Source organism: Panthera onca, chromosome X, assembly GCF_046562875.1.
Source record: "Panthera onca isolate mPanOnc1 chromosome X, mPanOnc1 haplotype 2, whole genome shotgun sequence".
Taxonomy (NCBI): Eukaryota; Metazoa; Chordata; class Mammalia; order Carnivora; family Felidae; genus Panthera; species Panthera onca.
In genome coordinates this window covers 86,881,276-86,887,275 of record NC_138357.1, presented here as the reverse complement: position 1 = coordinate 86,887,275, position 6,000 = coordinate 86,881,276, and the positions used below count along the sequence as shown (strand labels likewise).

At 47.0% G+C, this 6,000-nt stretch overlaps 1 long non-coding RNA gene across 4 annotated transcripts in view; it reads left to right on the top strand.

Moving 5' to 3' along the window:
* Positions 1-1,381: 1,381 nt before the first annotated feature.
* The window catches only part of LOC145713622 (uncharacterized), a 171,952-nt gene continuing 167,333 nt past the window's right edge, over positions 1,382-6,000 (top strand). The window contains exon 1 of one of the 4 annotated variants that reach the window (XR_014136653.1): positions 1,382-1,666. This is a non-coding gene — a long non-coding RNA (uncharacterized LOC145713622). The remainder of the gene's footprint in view (positions 1,667-6,000) is intronic. The other 3 variants (XR_014136658.1, XR_014136654.1, XR_014136656.1) reach the window with 3 other exon arrangements.

Genomic DNA, 6,000 nt, shown 5'->3' with positions numbered 1-6,000 from the left:
GAGGGGCAGAGAGAGGGAGACACAGACTCCAAAGCAGGCTCTAGGCTCCCAGCTGTCAGCACAGAGCCTGACGCGGGGCTCGAACTCACCAACTGCGAGATCGTGACCTGAGCCGAAGTCGGACGCTCAACCGACTGAGCCACACAGGCGCCCCTCCTTTCATCTTTCTTAAAGTGTGGTCCTAGGGTTAAGACCCCATCCTTTTGCAGGAAACCTTTCCCCTCCTCTGTTCTAGATGGCACTCCTGTTAATCTGGCCCCAGGCTCCAAGATTTCCTTGTGGCTCCCAAGGGGCTCTTCCCAAACGATCATGGAACCCCCTTTCCCTGCCATGCAAAGGCCAGCTGAATGTCAGGGCCTCACTCTGGGCCCCATGAAGGTGGACCCATGAGCCCTGACTCCCCACAGACTATTGGATCTGGGGATCCTTACCTTCTCAACGTCATTCTGGATGAGCCGATCACTGTATCTTCATTCAAATAATGAAAGTAAGTGTCAGCCCATTGCATATGTGAATGAATGACTAAAGCTAAAAGTGATGGCTCATTCTCTCCCAGGCCAGAGCCAGTCCTTCCTAAGGCCACTCATCTGGGACAGCCCTGAGAGTGATATGGAGTCAGAAGCGAGGTAAGCAAAGCCCAGCCCCCATTCCTTCAACAGGGATCAGGCACTAGCCTCTTGGAGTTGCGTCCTTTTTCGGCCCAAGTGCACATTCTACCTGCTTTTCCCTGTAGAAGGCGCTCCCACTCGCCCTTGCAGGTACATACATTCTGTATCATGTCCAGATATGTGATATAACATGAACCCTAGTCATTAATGTTACTCTGCAAATCATTGGCTATAAGCGGTCATTTAGAGTATCCCCGCCCCCCCCCCCCCCCCCCCAGTTTGTTCGTACCATCCTTGTGCACACGTGTGTTTCTTTGGCACATAATCTTACAAGTGGAATTGCTGAGTCAAAAGAGTCACTCACTGAACAAACACCTAAAGAGTGCCTAATAAATGATGGACGCTGCTCTAGGCACTGGGGAGACATCAAGGAACTAAAAGTCCCATGTTCCTGCTTTGGTGGAACTGACATTGCAGTGGAGGAGGTTTGCAGTTTGTATCTTCACAGACGTTGCCTCAATGCTGTCCAATTACCGACATCTTCAGCCCTCTCCTGGATTGGGAACTTTGAGGCAAGGGGATCGGTCCCTTGGCCTTTGCTCTCTGCAAAATCTTCCGGGTTAGGGCCTGGGACGGTCCATTTGGGAGACGTCCGGGTGGAGTATGTGTTGGAGGCGGAGGAGACGGGGGATGGAAGGGTCCACTGGGGAGTGGGAGGAGGAAGAGAAATGGTTTACAGGGTATTTCCATAGATGCCTCCTTGGTCATACCACTAGGGGGCTTACAGGAAATAAGGATAAATAATACAGGATGGGACCGTCCTCCCAAGATATACCCTTATCAGGAGGTAGAGATGGAACAGTTGGCTCTGGGAGGTACCACTGGGTGGGGGGCGTCTATTTTGGAACAAATCATTGTGTGGGCTGCGGAGGCCATAAGGGCTGCTACCACCCCCGTGCAAGGGGTTTCTGCCCAAGCCCCCCGATGGAGGCAGGAGTGGCACTACCTTCACCGTCCGCAGCCCCTGCCCATCCTCCCGGTTCCCATCCAAGTCCCAGGTAAGCACCCGCTATAGGACTGAGAACTCCACCTTTCCCGGGTTTCAGTCACAGCTTCTTCTTCGGCCCCACCCATTTTGGTTCTTTGACTTTAAATCAGTGGCTTGCGGGGGCAGGGCCAAGCGATTGGATCGGGGAGAAGGGAATGGGCCTCAAGGCTTGTTTTGGGATCTGATTGGTAAACGCAAGCTCTCACCAATCCCAGGCTTTTCCTGTGCGCAGAAGGGGCGTGAGCCCCGCCCCCGATCGCGCGCCGAGCTCCTATTGGTCGCTGGTTTGGCGCAGGCGCAGTGGTTGCTTGGCTAGAGTTCCGGGATGTGGTGGTGAGGCTTTCGTGATGTGAACAGGTTTGGATTCGGTCTCCGTGCCTCAGTGTTAACTTGTCAGAGGGGCTGAAGATGGTACTCCTGTAGTAAAATTCACAGGTCGCTGCTCGTAGGCATGTTCTGCCTCTTAGTGCACCGGCGTTGGGGGCTGACACCTCGTGTGTGCCCCTTTCATCCTAAACTCAAGTCACAAGCCCAGCAGATGCCCCTGTCTCCTCGCCTTTATTCTTGCAGTGCAACCATTCATTCATTCTCTCCACTGCTAAAATTTGAATCTTTGGGTTTGGGATTTAGGGACATTTCACAGAAGTCACTTTATTAAGCAGAAATCCTGCATGGTGGATGGCCCCTGACCCCAGGACCACAGAACAGGGCTCCTTACAAGCCCAGTCTCTGCTTTTGCGATCAAATACTTTCCCATGTGCGTTTTTTTCTGGCTGTTAATTCCAGAAATACGTTAAGGACCCAGAGCCAGGATTATCTGGAAACCATACTGCAATCTAATTTTAAAATGCAGCATAAATCTTCATCTAAATGCAACAGGAAACGCTTGTGTTCACAACATTATATTTCCAACATTTCCTCTTGTGATGCATAGTAAAATGGGGGAAGCTACATAGTCAAAAAATAAAAGTAAACGTGAAAGTATGGGAGGAAAAAGCAAACCCTAAAACTGAGCACAAGCACACACAAATGAACCTAACTCTTGATCAAACTGATAACCCATGGAGAAAGTATTCTTCCTGATAACTTTCTCTGGCTGTGTTAATATGGGTCATGACACAGAGGAAGAGCTCCATCTGCCTGGGGTTCAATATTCAACTTTCTGTCAAGACTTCTGAATGCTTCCTGTTTGTTTTAATCAGGATGCTGTCGTTTACCTGAAGCCGGTTTTTCTAGGACAAGGGCAGACTGGAAATACAGTCTATTTAAGTCAGTTACTTATCAGAAAGTGCCTTGGAATACAAGAGTCAGAACTCAAAGAACTTGGTAAGAAGGCTGGAGCAGACTTACTCTCCACTCAGGTCCCCTCACCATTCCAGCCCCTGGAGTAGCCCAGGTCACTCTAGCCGCTGAGGGCCATAACCTCAGCGTGGTGCTTGTCATGAACCCTTGTGAATATAAGTGTTTGCTGTTTCTTAGAATCCCACTCTGATCTCTCTGTATCATAGTGACTGCTGAAAAGCCATTATTTGTGTAATTGCCTTTGTTTATGATTGTCTGCCCTACTGGCTCTAGAGTCCCCACATTATATTCTTCTGTAGAATGCATAAGAATGGGACTGTTTATATTGCTATGAGTAGCTGTTAATAGCCTGGTTTATTGGATTAATGAGTCACTTACTTTGCACGTGTCTAATGGGACGTGACCCACAGGGGTAATGAAGAATGGGTCACTTTTGGTAGGCAGGGGAGTTTTATGGGGGACAAGATCCTGGAGGTTTGCTGGGGGCCCAGGTCACAGTGAAAGGTCACATGGTTAATGGAGGAGGAGGTGGAGGGTGCACGGGGGTGGGTGCCAAAAGGGAGAAGAGAAGACCCAGAAGGAGCACAAGGTATTTTACAATGTTACTGAGCTGTTCTCTTTCCTTTACGTTCTTCTGAGTAGTTTTCCCTCTACACATGCCTCCCCATGTTCCCAAGGAAAGGAACCAAGAAAATAAGTTTTGCTTGAGATAACAGTAAAGATATCAATTGACCTCACACAGCTCTTATTACAGAGCTGATTATTTGTCCTATCCAGGGGCTCTTGCTTGTAACGTTCCTATACTGCCTGTGAAATCTCTGTTAAAGTAGTTTTCAAAAAGTATAGAATGAAGGCAGGTGTCCCATGGTGCATTCTCTGGAGACAGTTGGTAGTAAGATCTTTATTAAGGACCAACACCTGTGAAAGGAAGGGGACAGAAATGGAGCTGGGCAGAGGCAGAGGTAGAACCACAATGGAGAGCCCAACGAAGTCTTGGCCCACCAGGCCAGGTGGAAACTTTGGAGTAAGTGTCTTGGTCAGCTCCGGATGCTATAACAAGTGATCATAGACTGGGTAGCTTAAGCAACAGTATTTATTTCTCAGAGTTCCAGAAGCTGGAAGTCCCAGAGTAGAGTGCCAGCATGGTCAGATTCTGGTGAGAACTCTCTTCTGGGTCGTAGACTGCCGACTTCTCCTTGTACCCTCACATGGCAGAAAGAGTGCGAGCTAGGTGTCTGGCCTCTTTTATAAGAGCACTGATCCCACTCATGAGGGCTCCACTCTCGTTATCTATTTACCTCCCACAGGCCTACTACCTCCAAATACCATCACATTGGGATTAGGGTTTCAATATATGAATTCTGAGGGACTAAGAGGTACATACTTACAGTTATAAAATGAATAAGCCAGGGGATAAAAAGTACAACATAGGGAATGTAGTCAACAATATTGTAATAACTTTGCGTGGTGACACATGGTAGATACACTTATCATGGTGAGCCTTGTATAATGTATAGAATTATTGATTCACTATGTGGTACATCTGAAACTAATATAACATTGTATGTCACCTATACTTCAATTAAAAAATCAGGTGATGGGGGTGTGGTTGGCTCCGTCAGTTAAAGCATCCAACTCTTAAAATTTTTTTTTAATGTTTATTTTTAAGAGAGAGAGAGCGAGAGCGAGAGAGCGCACCAGCAGAGATGGGGCAGAGAGAGAGGGAGATATAGAATCTGAAGCAGGCTCCAGGCTCTGAGCTGTCAGCACAGAGCCATGTGGGGCTCCAACTTACGAGCCTTGAGATCATGACCTGAGCTGAAGTCGGATGCCCAACCGACTGAGCCACCCAGATGCCCCCTACTTCTTATATTTATTTATTTTTGGGAGAGCACAAGCGGAGGAGGGGCAGGGAGAGGGAGACAGAGGATTGGAAGTGGGCTCTGTGCTGACAGGCTGACTGCAGCAGGCCCGATGTAGGGCTCGAACTCATGAACCACAAGATGACTTGAGCCAAAGTTGGATGCTCAACTGACTGAGCCATCCAGGTGTCCCTAAAGCATCCAGCTCTATTTTGATTCATGCCATGATCTCACGGTCATAAGATCAAGCCCTGCATGGGGCTCTGCACTGACAGTCAGGAGCCTGCTTTGGATTCTCTCTCTCCCTCTGTTTCTGCCCCCCACCTCTCTCTCTCTCTCTCTCTCTCAAAATAAATAAATAAATAAACTTAAAAAAATCAGGTGGTGTTAGCCCTCCAACTTAGTTCTTTTTCAAAGCTCTTTTGGCTATTTTCAGTCCTTAGCACTTCCAGATGAATTTTAGATTTTGCTTGTCAGTTTCTATAAAAAAACAAGATGAGACAAAACCAGCAAACCCACAAGCCAAAAGTTAACACATCCTTCTGGGATTTTGACTGGATTGTGTTGAATGTATAGACCATTCTGGGTAGAATTGATATCTTGTCAATATTGAGTCTTCTGATCTATAAACAAAGTATACATGTCTATTTATGTCTTTAATTTTTCTCAGCAATGTTTTGTAGTTTTCTGTGTACAAGTGTTACATACCTTTTGTCAGAGTTATCTCAATATTTCATATTTTTGATGCTATTGTAAGTGGAATTGTTTTCTTAATTTCATTTTCAGAGTTGCAGGCTAGAACCTCCAGTGCAGTATTTTTTTAATATTTATTTTGTTTTGGAGAGACAGAGAGACAGACAGAGTGTGCATGGGGGAGCGGCAGAGAGAGAGAGGGAGACACAGAATCCGAAGCAGGCTCCAGGCTCTGAGCTGTCAACACAAAACCAGATGCAGGGCTTGCACTCACAAACTGAGATCATGTCCTGAGCCGAAGTTGGATGCTTAACTGACTGAGCCACGCAGGAGCCTCTCCAGTGCAGTATTTAATAGAAGTGGTAAGAGTAGAAATCCCTGTCTTGTTTCTGATGTCATGGAGAAAGCATTCAGTCTTTCACCATTAAGTATGGTGTTAGCTGTGATTTTCCATAGATGCCTATTATCAGGTTGAGGAATTTTTATT